We start from the raw sequence: 16,831 nt of genomic DNA on the forward strand, positions 1-16,831 counted from the left end.
AGTTGCTATCGATACTAAAGAGACAATATGTGAAAGACAGGAAGTATCATGTGGGAGCCACGCTTAGACAGCGTGAGGGGAAACGAGCGTTCACCTTGTTTATCTAATCATCCCATGCTGAATTACTGAAAGTCTTCCACAAGAGGAACGCAGTAATCAAAAACAATTTTGGGCTGGATTTGTCTCTTACTGGTTTATCTGTTATCCTAGGCATTTCTGTGCTGCTTTGACTGGGGAAAAAAAAAAATCTATACAATTCAGCAAAACAGTTTCCTACTGTTCCTTTTGCTTTTGGTCATGTTATACAATATACTCACATCATGAAAAACTGAATTCAACCTGTCCAAGGGAGGACTTCATAAATTAGAAACTCCAGCTAATCCTCAGTAATTACTCTATAGGTCCTTCAACTACCTTCTCTCTCCTATCCTATCCACATTTTCTCTTTCCCTGAAAAGACTATATATAGCACTGCATTCAAAGCCTTTCACTTTTACACCATCATCTTGACTTTGGGTCTGTAATTTGATCCCATTCCTTCACAGAGTGTTGTGCAATGGTATTTTCAAATCAACTGTTAGTGGACACACCCAATCACCCCATAAAATGCATGGCAGTATATCTGCACTAAAATACATGCCGGCGTATCTCCACTACCATCACTAATTAGTTTTTGTTGCATTCTTAAAATAAACATTACAGATTGAATCATTATTGTTTAGAGGCAATGGTGAAGATTAAAATAATAAGGAGAGTTTTCACTGACTGAGGGAAAAAAGGAATCACAAGGAAAGGCTGTGTACACAAGCAAGGAAAGAGAAGAAAACTTTTTTGGCTTTCACCAAAGGCTGAGGGAAGATCTGCAAAGCAGGGAACAAAGGCCCACTTAACTGCTTGAATACTCTGTAGACATGGTCCCTTGAAGTCTAAGTTGAGTGTTGTGGGTGGGCATAGAGACACACCTGAACTGACTCCACTGTGTCTATATGAGTTCGTATACAGAGGCAGCAAAGGGTGAAAAGTTAGAGGGGTTGTTGCACCTAGTGGGGGCTACCTGAAACTTGCCATCCCTCAGGAGTATCGTGTATATGGTTCAGAAGCCCAAAGGCATGGTAACGCATAAGCTAACATATCCCTGACCTGTGTAAGTCATTCTTGAAGAATAAAGGGAGCCTGTGATTTATTTATCTGCAGCAACAATACAGTTTTGAAGTAGAAAGGCTAATAGCATCTGCTCTCCAAGTCCAAAGCAGCCAGATGCCAGAATGGCTAATATTAGCACATTCTTCCACCTTAAGGCAGCAAAGTGATTGCCCACTCAGTACTTTAAATCTAGGCAGATGATCTAGCATAGGAACATTCTTTTTTACTCTGGCAGGTATGCTGACAGATTTGTAACTTGGGGTATTCTAAGAGTGATCAAAATACATAAATAACACCACTAAGAAGAGTACAAAAGATCTGTTGTACTACTGTTCAGCAGAAATGAGAATGTGTTTTATCTTACTCCTTTTTCTAGAACATTAGGTAGCATTACATTTCTTCCTTGATCTCTTCTGTTTCACATTTTTCCATCTCACTACACTTCTGTAAACTTACTCCTCACAGTCTGTGTCGCTGTCACCCCATCCCAACACCAATTAACCACCTTCTAGCTCACAAAATCAAGATGAAAAGCTGATCATATCTAACTTGTTTTGAAATAAAGGAAAAGATTCCATTGCTACTTTCAAAGAGAAATGCCACAGGTACCATAATTTCTATGTGGAAAGAACAGGTAGTATAATGGGAACTAGAGCCTATAGGAGACAACCAGAAAGCATGAAAGGGTTTTCCTAGAATTCACCTCTGACCTTTTGGGCAAGCAATGAGAATAGATATAGATAGCAGAATGTAAGAACGTATGCATGTAAACCAGAGGTGAATACAAAATCTCAATCGTAGGCACTACCATAACAAAAATACTACTAAAATTATGTTGAAACATGCCTACTCATGTACATTAAAAAATTTCATGTGCGCATCTACATACCCTTGCACTAAACGTTGAATAAAGTATATTCTTACTGTAATGGCCTACATGAATCCCTCAGCAGAAGAAAAATATGAAAGGATCTGCAGGAAGATAATCTGCCCTCAGCAGATCAGGTGTGACTGAGAGAAAAAAAAAAGAAAATGCACAGCCACAGCCTCCACAGTTACAGGAAGTCAGCAGTCAGAATCCCCACACGCTGCATATACTATACCAGAAGACCCGCTGGAAGATTAGATATGGAGAGACGGTTGATTTAATACGTAGTTTACATGAGATGAATTCCTGTTTAGAATGTCATCCTAAAGCCATAAGCTGAAACCAAGTTGTCTTCTACAGTGAATCCAATGCAAACAGGGCCTTCACATGCGACCCCCCTCCCAGCACAGTCACAGAAAAGTCTTTCCATTGAATTCAGAAGGAAGTGCATCATGTCCTAAGGAATGCACTTGTGGCTAGAGTAAAATGGCACCCTTCCACTTAAGTAAATGGAGTTACACTGGCTTATGCCAGCTGAGAATCTGTCAAATATCAAATTATATCAAAATATTCCTCTGAAATAGCTCAACATTCAAATACCGTATATATGAAATCCTTCAAAATGCTCATTCTAATAATAATAAGTCAGTCAGGCATATGGCACCCCTCTTATCCAGAAAGCTCCCAAAATGTGATTCATTATCTAGTTCCACCTACTACTTCAATAGCCGGATTTAGTACTTCTGAGGTAAAATGCTGCAAATGTCCTTAGCACGCTACTCTACCGCATTGAGGAAAGGAAGTGAGGATTAACAGAGCCAGTTAAAACTATAAGAAGAATGTAGATGGGCAACTACATCCTATCTTTGCTGGAATTAGGCCATGACATTGAGGTTAACCCCCCTACTTGTGCAAAAATACCATGGGTTTTTACTAACCACAAATGGTCAGGAACTCAGTTTACAAGCTCATCCACAACAATAATACAGATGTAAAAAGCATTCAGAACAACCTCTGAAAGTGTGATATTCTAGCTCAAAGTACGCACGTATTCATACACCAATTGTAATCTAAAACTAGGCAAAATGAAGCGAGATGGCAAGTTTGCTGTAATACAATACTTTCACAGTACAAACATCTGTTTAAACATGAAGACTTCCTAAAAGCTTCACCTCAATAGTTTGGGAGCATTAATAGATAGAGTCTCTGTAGAACGAGTGTCTATGAGTAATGAGGAAATTTGCAGCACTCGCTGCCTCCTCCGCACTGGGACACTGACCAATACAGTTTATGGAGTAAACAATTCAACAGCAGCCCTTCCGGAACAGCTCCTCGCCAGGGCGATCTACTCGGGAATTAGTCACATTTATTCCAGAAAAGAGTATCCAGATAGGGAGCACCCTGCAGTATTTTATGTCAATTTTCCCACATCAGCAGGTCCTTGGAGTAATGTATTAATTCTCCTTACGTTGTGTAACGGTTAGTTAGAATTAGGAAATACATATTGTTTCATTAAAAATATTATGTTCCAGCACATGCATTTAATTTGCCATAAAGTATGGTATGTAAGAAATCACACCATCTTCAATAAATCTAAAAAGATATCAGCATTTTTGGTTCTAATACAAGATATTTCAAGCAAATAGTAAAATTTCAGTGGTATATGGAAGGGGTCTTAGAGAAACACACAAAAAAATACAACTATAAACAAGCCATCATTCTGGTAAGAGGAAATACAAACAACCAGAATAAAAATAGTTGATGCACAAAAGCCATAATGAGGGGGTTGCTCAAAAAATAACTTCTACTTTGAATGGTTTGGATGAAATACAAATTATCCACAGAAAAGTGTGGACTGGCATAAATGTTTGTACAAAATTATAAGTATATTTCTAGAAGTATGCAAGAGACAACCGCCTGCATGCTGCACAAGGTCCCAACAACGCTCTGCGTAAGTGCTAGTGCATAGAGTCCAAACCACTGCATTTTAATTACTATGCAGCCTCAGATATATTGCCTTTGATATGGAAATGTTCTTGTTCTCTCATCTTCACATACGGTCTCATGCACAGAAATCTTTATCTGATTCATAAAAAATAAACTAGAATCCAATCTCAACACCTGACCTCAGTGCTTAGAAGTTTTTTACTAAGCATGGTGTCACTATAAAAAGAATGGGTAATACTGGTGTAAAGTTAGATATTTGGAGCAATGATATGAAGGATTTGCAGTTAGGGATCAAATCAATACTGCACCTCTGAGGTTTTAGAGTTTCCTGTTGCCTTATGTCAGTCTACCAGCGACTGGAGAAACAATTGACTGTACACCTTTCTGTCTAGCTCAAGAAGAAAGAAAAAATATTTAAATGACATCCTGTCTTACCACCGATAGAAAAGATGCGACTTAGGCACTTGCTGTACGAAATAGGTTCTGAAATGTCTTAAATCACTAACATCAAACTTCCAGGTTTGGGGGATTTTTTTTTTTAATTTGTACGTAACATTTTTGTGCATATTTTAAAGGTATGCACTACAAAGTTCACACGGGAAGAAGCAAAATGTTTCCCAAGCTTTACTTTACCAAGCAGGTAAAATAAACATAAAGAATACTTAAAATACAAACCCAGTACTTTTCTATATCTCACATTAATATGCTGCCTGTAAGAAGGCTAAAAAATTTTGCTTTGACAAATTCTACCAGTTACTCGGAAAAAACATGAAATATTCAGACCTATTTAGATAATTCTCCTAGCTCTATAGAATTACATTCTCTTTTCATAAAGAATATGATCTGTGTAACCTCTCTATAGAAGATAATGACCCATCTGTAAATCATTTTGTTGCAGGTTATCTGTTTTTTATCACTTCTAGTACCTGTCTGTGCCTGATATGATACCCTTAAACACATTAACTTGATGGAATGTTTTGCCTGACTTCAAAAAAACATCGATTGATAGATATTTATTCTCCACTATAAATGAATGACTCTGATTAACCTAGTTTACCAATATATCTAATTTCATATTACTCTTTCCAATTCACAAGGCTCAAGAAATATTTGATTAAACTAATTTCCAAGCAATGATTTTCAAACTTGGGATACTGTTTTCTTTCTTCTTAATTTAAGGAGACAAAACAGTAAACATAAAACTGATATCAGTATTTTAAAATATACAAGAGGAGGAAAGAAATGTCTATGTACCGATTCTTGTTTCTTTAAGAGAAAATCCATTTTTCAGGTTCCTGTTGTACTAATTGAAAGAGAATTATTTAAAACTTCACTGAATACTTGAATATACAATGGGTATGTGTAGCAGTTTCACCAGTGCCAGAGAACTCTAGACTTTCTGAAAGACAGTAAACTAAAAATTGGCAGGAAATCTCTTACAATGATGTCACAAATATTTGTTGTTGCCACAGAATAATGTTTTAAAAGAACACCTACTTCTGTGCTGAAAAGGCTTTGGGAACATGTAATTATCCAGTTTTATCACTGTAGAAATCGGCTGCTTTCCAGCAAATAGGCTATCAGATCTCTCCCTTCTACGCAGAACTATGTTTAAAAAAATATACACGTATTTCATAGAGACATCACACCGGCCCAGTACACAGCCTTACTAATGACAGGATTTTACCCTATTTTGTTGTTTTCACAATATGATGTCATGGCCTGTAATGATACATCAATAAATACTGTGGGAGAATCGTGTGTCTAAAAAAATTCTGAATAGCTTATATAAAATAAAAGGAAATTCAGTTTCTGTGTGTTGGTAACAAGTCCCCTAAAGTTCCCATTCTTGCTGTTCTACCTAAGGAAAAAACAGAAAACGGTGCAAATAAAAAATTACACAAAAAGACACCAAAGCGACGACTACAAATTGGCTTACTAAGGCACAAACTTGAAACGTGCACCTTTGTGTTTTGCTGCTACTTGACGAACAAGCTATATGTGAACTACCAAATACATCATAAAGCAGTACTTCTCTCGCAGGTTCTGACATCATGCAGAAATGCTTCAAAGCTCTGTCTCTGTGATTTACTGTATTAACTGAAATGTTTTAAAAATGTGTCGTGGTATCACTTCAGTTGACATAGCTTATATATACACAAACACCCCTATTTACATAACTTTTAAAACGTTAGTCATTACACACAGCCTCTGCCAAACCGGCCCGCTGATGTCTAAAGTCACACTATGGAAAAAGAAATATACATCACCCGATTGTATGGGGCGTAAAGAAAAGTGCATTGTGGCTTCTCTTCCCCAAGTAATTTTTGTTCCGTGAAATAAATAAATAAATTGACGGAAGCCTTTTAAGTATGATCTATACACTTTTAAGGGGGAAATCAAACCAAGTGTAAAAGATTAATCTGAAGCGATATCTCCCAAGGTGATAACAGTGTTGAGCAGATATAAGGTCACGACTAAAGAAACTTTCTAATTCCCACTGAGAAAAAATATATTTGGTTTTGCCAGCATCATGCAAAGCTCTGGCCTTTATTACCACAAGATATTCCAAGGCCTCTCAGAACTGCAGACACACATGGATACTTTCGACTAAAATAGATCAACGATGCAAAAAACATGTCCAAAGGGATTTTTTTCCCCATTGAGCAAAAGAAGTTCAGCTGGAAGTGACCACTAACAATTGCTGGCCACGTTATTAAAAACCACTGGCTAAGGAACAAGCACTGGCAGTTCCCACTTGCGAACAAAATCAAATTGACCAGCGAAGGTAACTAACTTTGGACATCAGTTATTATTTTCTACAAGTCAGGCACTAGCGGCCTTACGAAGGAAACGGATGGGCCCCGCTTTGTTTCTCTTCTCGCTTTCACCAGCGTGTAAACGTAAGAAGGAAAAAATGAAGCAGAGTTACATAAGTTCAGCAGAGAATCAGTAATGTGCAGGGAGAGGCAGCCATCTGTCTCACTCCTTTATGCTACGTGTTATACACATGGCACTGGTTTGCACCCTGCGATCTAGCAGAAAAGGGACCCGAGTGAGCTTTGAAGCAGCCCAGCTAAGTACCCCAGCGGTCCTGAAGCGGAGTACCGAATTGCAAGCAAGAGAGGGAAAATAATGCATTTAGCAGAGGATGCGAGATTGCAGACCAAAGGGCCTCTTAGGCTCTCATCGCTGAATGAATTAAAGTTCCAGGGGAGGAGGCCGGAGAAATCTGAGTGCCCGAAACAAAAAGTACGACAGGAGAAAAGGAGCCAGGAACCGTAAATCCGGGGACGAGGCGGGGAGAGGCCAGCAGCCAGAGCCCGCGGCCCGGCGTCCCCGGCAGGCGCGGGTCCCCCGGCGGCGGCTGCTCCTTCCCCGCGGGGCTCCGGCTGCCCCCGCCCGCCGCGGGGGCGGGAGCGCTTCCCACCGCCGCAGGGCTCCGCGGGGCGCGGAGGGGGCGCGGAGGGCCAGCCCCCCCGGGAGGCAGCTGCCGTCGGCGGCGCGGCGAGAGCCGCTGCGGGGCCGGCGCGCTGCGGCGGGGCAGCCCGGGCCCCCGCCGCCCCAGCCGGCGGCCGCCCCAGCCGCGGCAGCAGGGCTCTCGCCCCGGCCCCGCAGCGCGGCCGGAGCCAGGGCCGGGGCCGGGGCCGGGGCCGGGCTGCGCCCCGCTGGGGCCGCCGCCGCCGGGCCCCGGCCCCCGCGCCCCCCCCCGGGCGCGGGAGTCCGGCGGCGGCCCGGGAAGCGGGCTGGAGAGCGGCGCTCGGAGCGGTGCCCGGGGCTCACCTTCCCCTCCCCCCGGAGAAGCGCGCTTCGGAATGGTTTTGCAGGCGAGGCTGGCCGGGCTGCGCTTGGTGCATTGATTCCAAGTGCAGTGCCTGGTTTGGTTTCCGTATATTCTTTGGCTTTTAATAGCTAGCGGAGGAAAAAAGAAAGCATTATTGTTTTCTTTCTTTCCTTCTCTCATTGCCTATTCTAAATTTGACTCCAAAGTTTAAGCAGTTGAATTGGCTAATTCTGAATACAGTCTATTGAGAGACCAGACACAGCAGTATATCCCTGTATAGCAATAGATACAATGTGCTGAATTGGCAGTCTAATTATAAATGTGGCATTTGGACCTCCTTTCAGACCCAGTGCCACCTTACCTTATGAGGGAACTTCAACTACAGCAACTGTTCAAAACAAAATGCCATTACAGGATCAGCTTCACCCAACACTGGAACCAGCCAGGGGATTGTTTTACAAACAGCCTTTCTCACTTAGCACAAGAATGTATTATAAGGAAAAGTTATGGATAGTGCAGAGTCTGAAGAAAACGCGTATGCAGTTTCTGCCAGGTGTCGAGCTACTTCAAACTGCAGCATACTCCGAATGACCTCATTATTTTCTTTTAAATGTACTCACTATAAATAGATTATTTCTTAGTTTTACTAGAATGAGCTGCTAGGTACGCTTGCTGTTTATATTCCGAGTGTGGTGTGAATATAACGCTCTGAGCACAGAAACACGCGAAATATCCTGGCTCAAAACAAAAACCTGCAATAAGATCTTGCCAAGGAATCATGGTGTGCTGAAAAAAGTTTTTTAAAGCGTCTTTTCCAGGGAAATATTTGTATATAATGGCAGGCTACATGCACGTATCTCACATTCATTCTTATTATTTACTTTATGGTATAATGGCTTAATTAAATGAGTGGGCACAAGCACGTCAATAAAACAAGTCAAGTCAAGTCGAAGTCTCAAAACAGGTTTCAAAATTACTCCATTGCACGAATACAGAAAGGGAAATTCGTTAATTTTTGGACTTCAACCCCTGCTTGGGGACTGGATAAAACTGTTCTTCTGCCCTCACGACCAGCACTGAAGATGGAAACACCAAAAACGTTAAAATGAGGGGAAAAGAAAACAGTGGCAACAAAGTGCCGCTCGTGTGCCGAAGGCTATTTAAATTAGCTTAATAAACACATACCTTATCTACAAACAGCAGGCGAAGATATATGACTTTATCACAGAAAGTTTCACCGTCTACGTTTTGGGGAAACACCCCTGGGACAGAACTAATCTGTCGTCCCCAGGCTCCCACCAGCCCGACTGTCCCCGCAGCCCCCCCGCCACTCAGACACAACACTAATTGTCTTTTCACGTTGCCACTTTCGCTCCTTCCCGTCCTTTAAAAACAAAAAACCACCAGAGACCCGGCTGAAAGGAAGACAGCAATCAAATCGATATGATCGGTGCCTCCGATTGACCTCAAGGCCCTGCTCTGCTGCAGCAGGCAGCCCCTGCTGCAGAGCGGGTTAACTGCTCAGCGCTCTCCAGCGCAGCCCGGAGAGGGAGCTGGGAAGCTCTCCCGGCCGCGCAGCAACTCTCTGGCAGCTCAGTTCTTCATGCACGCGTGGAAGTACCTGCTCACATCACGCCTACATGTTCTCCCCCACGTATCTACACACGGCCGCGCTCGCGCAGGGGCGACCCCGCCGCCGGTACACGCGTGCATGCATTACACGAGCGGGCTCGGCGGCAGCGCGGGTGCCCGCTCCTCCCCGGAGCAGGGCAAGCCGCAGAGGCACACTCATTAGCTCCCACTGATGATTCCTTTCAGGATCATGAATGGAACGATTGTCAAAAACTGCGGGAAAAAAAAACAAGCCCCGAGACTATTATACACAGACACAGCTTGTGTGCGCGCATGTGACATTTGCAGGCAACCCAGATTTGTTCATAAACTCTTCAGCATTATCCGAGATAAAACATTAAATTGCCTACACGGTTACAGAGGCTCCTTCTCCCCAACCGAAAAACAAACCGCTTCGAAGGCAGTGAAAGCCAGGAAAAGAACAAGCTCTCCACCAGACACACCTTGCCTTACACTCGGATCCTACAGCACCGTCTGTAAACAGCTGCGCTAGCTTGTTGCAACTGCCACTACTTTATTTTAAAAGAAGAGTAGTAATAATAATAATAGTAAGTGAAATACTTCCTGAAAACTTACTTCGCATTTAGTTTAGGCACTATTCTTTTTTTCAGCTCGCAAAGGAAGCCGTTTTGTCCAGGTTAGGTATTGTCTACTTATGGATCAGCCTCTGGCTAAGGGTTTATTTTAATTTATGGCTTATGCATTCTTTTAAGGTCGATTTGCATGACCTCCGGCAAAGAGCTAAGGCAGCAAGAAATCCCAAGTCGAACGTTGCCACAAAGCGGCACACATCTCCCCTTCCCCGGCTGTAAACAGAGCTCTCTGAGGGTGGACCGCTGTCTCCCCCCTCCTCGTGTGTCACAAATTAGGGTGCGATAGCCATTTTAAAGTTTTCGGTATAACTTTATCCAAGCCCTCTGCTCGGAGAGATAAGGCGCCCGCAGGGACGCAGCTCCTCGGGACAGTGCCCTGCCGTGGCCGAGGCCGGCATTGCACCTCCGCTCCAGCCGCCCTGCCTTAGCCCACGCTCCGTGGAGAGCACTCAGCTGTGGAGAACTTCAAAGCAGCTACCCACCTCAAACTTCACGGGGAATTTAAAAGCGCCCCTCAACTCCCTTCGCCTTGCTCCATCCCCTGCCTTTCGGGGCTACCCGTGAAGAGAAACCCACGCGAGCGCCTCGGAGCACTGACAGCAGCTCCCTGCTCGCAAAGATTGATTTCGGATTTCATTTTTCCTCTCTCGCTCTCTCTCTTTCTCCCTCTCGTGTTAGTTCCTTACGTGCAATATCTTCCCAGCACCATGTGTTCGCCTGCCGTGGGTGATCTTAAAATACAACGCTGATCTGTCACTACATTTTAAAATAAACTCTACTCGGGAAGGATGAGAAAGTGTTGTGATTTCAAGGTACTGGGGTCCCTTAACGTCTCGGAAACCTCGGGATTCAAACCGCCCCGGAAACTCGGACGGGGACGAGACTATAACTACTTTTCCCTAAAGAAAAGGAAAAAAAAAAAACCAAACCACCCTCCTCGTGGTATAAAAGTAAATAATCGTGCAGGGGGAGGCGGGGGGAAGGGGTGAATTCAGCAATGTTAAAAGCTAAACAACAGATCTACCTCCGGACTCTGCTGCTTCACTCAATTGCAGCTAACAACCCATTAAAGACAGCGCAGGGGGAACCGGATTCTCTCCTGCAAAGCGACATAAATCCAGCGAAAACCCATTAAACCGCCACCGCCACCACCGAGCCACGCAGCACTACACACCACAGCAAACAACAGGTATACAACACAATAGGGCTTTTTTTTCCTGGTTACCTCCTCGGGATCCAGTGTGGCACAAAGCACTGGGAGAGCCTCCTTTTTTTTTTTTTGCAACGCGCTTCGGTAATTTTCATTAAAAAAAAAAAAAAAAGAGGGAAGGAGATGAAAGGGGAGAGAGAAAGAGGAATAAATGGGTGGTAATTCGGTAAAATAAAATAAAATAAAATAAATGAACTAGAGTCTGCTGGTGTTTCTCCGGGCCATGGATGTGCAGGATCCCGATCGTTAGAAGTTTGCGGATGGGTTGCCTGGAGATTTGGTTACGATCAGGTTCATTATTATTATTTTTTTTTTCCTCCTGAAACAAGTGAAGGCGATGGTTACTGCTGTCAATCTTGGCAATCAATGTGAGCGGCCATGTCGTAAGTATTCAAAGCATTTCCCGTCGTGCAACATCAGAAAGTGAGTGGCCAGGGCATTGATCTGAGGAAGGCAAAAGGAGGCAGGGCTCCCCCGCCCAGACAGCACAGGCAAGATGAGACAACACAGAGAGAGAGAGGGAGAGGGGAAGGGAGAGAGAGGGAGGCTGAGAGCGAGCGAGCGGGGAAAGCAACAACTGCGGAGAAAGTGAGCACAAAACAGAAAGTGAAATCACCCCAGGCTGCCAGCCGCATCCCCGAGAAGCTATCACCACTCACATTGCTATTAGACAAGTGAAACCTTAAACCTCTCTCCTCTAATGACCACTGATTGCCCGGAGTGGTGAGGAAAGGTACTAGAAAGTTACCGGGGAGGGGGTGCGAGGGCGGGGAGGGGAGGGCGGGCGGGCGGGGGCCGGAAAAGGAGGAGGGGGAGCGGGGGGGTCCCGGGAGAGCCGGTTCGCGGGGCCGGGGCTGCGCGGGGGGAGCGGCGTGTTGCACGCCGGCCCTCCCCCGCCCGGCACGGCGCTTCCCGGGGAGTGCGTGGGGAGGCACACGCCAAAAAAGTCCGACCGGGCTCCTGCTCGCAGATTTAAAAAAAAAAAAAAAAAAAAAGGGGGGGCAAAAAAAAGGAAAAAAAAGCGGGAGAGGGACCCTCTGCAGGACATGGGAAGGGCTGGCGGGGAAGCGGGGACGAGAGGGAAAGCACTCAGCAAGCGCTCACTGACAGTTGACGGATGGGGCTCCGAGGGGCCCGATCCCACAGCCCGGTCGGGGTAAGAAACAGACGACATGTGAAGTGTACATGACACTAGAGACGGGAGTCCAGCTACGGGGACCCAGGGGAGAGGAGGAAGGAGAAGGCACTCAGGGTCCACAAACTATTTAGTGATGCCTTCAACAGAAAGGTAAAACGTGAGCGCAGTTAAAAGGGAAAGACAGGTAGGAGCGGAGGAGAAAAACTGATTTAGGACGGACTCGAGCTGAAGTTGGGATTCTCGTGGCGACGACGAGAGATTTTAGCAGCGGCAATATATAAATATCTCTCTCTCTGCCTACCAAAAGGCAACAGATAGGGACTTGAATATCAGCTTGAATACCAATTTAGGAACTCACGCTCCCTTGGAAGTGCTAATTGGGGGGGGAAATCTGGGAGAAAGAAGGGAAAACTATAAGGAGCTGAGGAGAAAATCAACCAGTGGCACAGCGTACTGCAGAACCAGGAAAGTCTCTCTGCTGTATTTTTACATTCCAAAGGTAAACATAAAAGAGTCTTTCAAACTGTCAGGGGCCCGCAGATCAGGTGGGCAAACAGCGCTGCAAAGCCAACGTCTCCCCCTTTTGATATTATTCACACCTAGGCTAAACTGTTGTTAAGATGGGAGTGCGGAAAGCAACCTCAAGCCCACAAAATGAGAAAGAGAGAGAGAAGTTGTTGATTCATCTCTGTATTTTTGGCACTTTCTCCCCATTTTCCAGAAGGCGCCTGGAACAGTTAGTAACAGAGAAACTTTTTAATTTTAAAATAGCTTCATAACTTATAGAGGCCAAAAAGACGAGGAGAAAGCCTGATTTCACTTTCCTCCTCTCTCCAGTAGAAATTTGCGGAATAGGTTAGACCCAGACACATGCTCAGCCCCACTGCGAATGAACCTTACTTCATAAGGACGTGATGAAAATTGAGCATTACCGTGGTGGCACAGGACTGATCTGATCTGGCTCTATTTCACTCTGTTAACAAGCTGTAAAACTCAACACACTACTAGAGTCGTGCACGTTGCATCCTCTACCTTGCTACCCGAGGTACTATCGTCCCTCTCGAGGCGAGTCCAGGGAAAATGAGTTTTAAGTCAGAACCTCTTGGAACAGCGGACCTATTTTACACAGTATTTTTGGCAATTCCACTACAGTAAAAGGAGCAATCGAGTCCTATTCGGCAAGCAGCAAACACCTTGAAACAGAACTTTAAAATTACCTAGTAAAGCTTTATCATCAAATTAGCTGGCTGAGGGCATAGTAGCTAATTTCCATGCATTCTTTCAATTTCAATAAAAGATACTAAAATCCTGAAATTCGGAGACGGGGTAAATTGTAAGATTGTAAATACTGAGTTTGTATTCACCTGCGTTCAGCCAAGTCAAAGCATTCACCTTGCTGCAGTTATCTGGGCTATGGATTTAGCAACAGGAAGTAGCTGTCTTTCCAGATATTGCTATGTCCTTTTTAATCTTTAATTGTAAGAATTCCCGTGGTTGGTCACTAACACTTCCCTTCTAACACATTTAAACCTGCCGCAAGTAAAGGAAACACCTTGACGTTTTGCATAACTAGTAGCTTTGGCGCGCAAAAAAATGAGCTCTGTAGGAAAAGAGATATCATCAGAACAGCAGGACGAACTATCCTGCCCGAGTTTGCAACCCCATCAATTTGTTACTGGAAGTTTTTTTCTTTCAAGAAACAAACAGGAAAAAAAAACCCCAAACCAACAAAACCCACTCCTCAAATGTAGCGTCCTGCTTATCAAGGACGAGGCGGTAATGGGACAAGAGATAATTCAGGCATCAGCCCAATCTAACCGCCCACCTAGCTCCAAATCGGGGGAGCATCTCGCTGCGCTCCCGAGAACCCTGTGCAGGCAGTGTCCCCCGGGAATGCCCCTCGGCTGGGGCAGGACACCGCCGAGATGCGTCCACCTTCCCAGGCGGGGCGCGAGTCCCACTCGCCAGCTTGTTGCTTGCCCTGTGTGAGCCATTAACGTACAGATGTGGCACACAGTGCCAGGGAGCTGCAACTTCCCCGCGGCAGAAGAGGACTCCTCGGGCATTGTATGCAAATGTGCGCGTATGGGCGCTGCACAGGAATCATTGTGGCTCCCTCTTTGTTTGCATAAGTGAACACCCGCCGTGTAGACACGTATACACGTGCCGAGAGACAAGAAAGCGCTTTTACTTTTAGCGTTACCAGACGTGTAGGGACCGCGTTTTAAATTACTTCCCTTGCTTTTGCTTCATTAAGGCTAAAAGCGGCCAGAGCAGGCAGCGCAGGCAGATGTTGAGGAGGGATGCTGAGCTGCTGGGTCCTGGCAGTGGGAAGGGACCGGAGACGCTCGGTTCACGTCGGGGCACTTACCTGTTCACAGCTGGCATTGCATTTTGCGCCGTCTCTCTCATTCAACACAGTAAAGTAAAGCAATATGCAACAAGCGAAGCAACCTGTCTGTGTGTTCAGTTTTACATACCGCATCTTTAACATGATGAGCAAACCTGCAACTCCTGCAGAGTTGGCGGAACAGTCTCAGAAGTTTTGATTCAAAGGGCAAGAAATTCCGCCTTAAAAGTCATCCACCCATTTCTGAACTCCCCTCTCTCCCCAGCTAATGCCGGACAATTAACAGGCATATTTATAAATTCCCTCTGCTGACACTCTCCGACAACGAAGACTTTTTATAGGCTTGTTAAAGATGTTCAGAGAAACTTTGGCAAAATAATCAACAGCATCTGAGAGAAAGCTAAAGGAAAAGAAGTTACAGCCTGATCATCCGATTGGGAGAAAGTTTTGTTAGACTAGATAGAAGCATATTACTGCACGTTTCTTCATAAGCAAACCCATCAGCTGGTACGAGTTCCCCTAGAACAAGAACCTCTGGCGATCTCCTCAAAATTTAGGGGACGTTTGCTTTTTATAACGCCCAAAGCTAAAGATCTGACTGAAAACAAAAACTCTGAATTCCTTACAGCGTCATCTGCCAACACAGTGTATTGTCCTGGCGGAAAGAGGACCAAGCAGATTTTAATTTCATTTGAAACTGCGCATCATCTTGATAGTGAAGCAAAAAGCCGCAGCAACAATCTCCCCACTCCACCCCCCCGTTCCAAAAAAAAAAAGGGGGGGGGGGACCTGGAAAAACCACATCAACTTTTACAAAGAAAATAAAAGCAAGTTTGACATGAAAACCCCTTCCTGTCTCAGAAAGTTCATTTTAAAGGTCCCCTCTGTAAATCTAAAGTGCAAACACCAGGCTAAGGTAGTGAGTGGCTGGAATTTGCATGCTGATAAGAGAAGGCTGTTGTACTTACAGTGACAGAGGGCAGGCTGCGGAAGAAAAGCTGTTTGTGTTAGCCTGAGAGTCACCCAGGGCTGCAATGAGAGGAGAAGAGAGGAGTGGGAGTGCCAAGCTGGATACACCTTCACCGCATCTCATCACATCTGCCAGCCTCTCTCTCCCTCTCTCTTTCATTTCCACATTCCCTTTGTTCCTGAAAAAAAAAAAAAAATCTACACGTCACATCAGTCCCCAGATGCAGTCTACACCAAAGAAAAAAAATGAATAATTCAATCAAACTGTGCATAGTCTCTAAGGCAATAAATCTATTGCACTTAAAGAAACGAAGGGTAATTACCGCTATAGAATTAGAATAAGGCCAGAGCGCGCAGGAATCCCAGGGTCCGTAAAGTCCACGGTCAAATAAAGTTTCATTTGTTTAATCCTTAGACAACCCCAGTGTAAACTAAAGGGGAGGATCGGAACTTATCCCGGGTGGGTTTGAGAATGCTTGAAGTGAATGTTACAAAAGGAGAGCGCCCGTGATCTGTAACAAACACAATGCGAGGAAGTAGAAGTGTTTCACCGCATCACCTCCAGGGTCCGTTCCCCCCTCCCTAACGACGAGCAGACCACACTCCCACTTCCACCGGCTTCTGCTGCTCTCTGCAAGTGCAACGGGAACCGCTGGCAGCCAGCAGCCGCCTTACCTGCTCCTAGATTGCCAATAGAGCCTGACAAAAACTCAGGGCAACCGGCAATTTTGTTCCACGCTCTGGCGGAGGGGAGCCATGGGGGATTTGCACCGGCACGGATTGCCTCGAAACGCTGGCCCCGAGTTCTGGATTTGTGCTGGGCTGAGTTTGGGGACTGCCTGCCGGGGGCGGGGGGAGCGCGCCGGGGAGCGGAGCCCGGCTGGGCAGGCGGCGGCAGCGCTGCCGGAGCCCCGCGGCAGACCGGCCGAGGTAGGATGGAGGAGAGCCGCACTTCTCCCTCTCCTACCTCTAACGTTGCTCTCCCGGCTCGGAGGTAAGATGACTCTATATTGTGTTTATTCTCTCCGGGTAACCCAGGTCCCAGGGGCATGCTTCTGTATTAATGAGGGCGGCGGCTCGGGGCTGTGTCTCAGATCGTTATACTCAAGCCGAGCTGGAGTTTAACGTCGGCGTCTGCTGCTTTACACTTTCGGTCACATTCTTGGTAAACTTCTCCTGGGGGGCTGGGGGAGGAGA

General features: G+C 45.3%; 1 protein-coding gene and 1 long non-coding RNA gene across 3 annotated transcripts in view; one reads left to right on the plus strand and one right to left on the minus strand.

The window, feature by feature from the left end:
* Positions 1-11,597, minus strand: part of SOX6 (SRY-box transcription factor 6) — a 378,993-nt gene extending 367,396 nt beyond the window's left edge. The window contains exon 1 of one of the 2 annotated variants that reach the window (XM_072864495.1): positions 11,193-11,597. The gene's annotated coding sequence lies outside the window, so the exon portion shown is untranslated. Of the gene's footprint in view, positions 1-9,950; positions 10,181-11,192 lie in introns of those variants that run through there. The other variant, XM_072864498.1, reaches the window with a different exon arrangement.
* LOC140652983 (uncharacterized) lies at positions 10,958-15,501 on the plus strand. The gene is made up of 3 exons (XR_012042998.1): positions 10,958-11,156; positions 11,507-11,910; positions 14,573-15,501. It is a non-coding gene; the product is annotated as an uncharacterized lncRNA (long non-coding RNA).
* Positions 15,502-16,831: the final 1,330 nt, after the last annotated feature.

Source organism: Ciconia boyciana, chromosome 6 (genome assembly GCF_034638445.1).
Source record: "Ciconia boyciana chromosome 6, ASM3463844v1, whole genome shotgun sequence".
NCBI lineage: Eukaryota > Metazoa > Chordata > Aves > Ciconiiformes > Ciconiidae > Ciconia > Ciconia boyciana.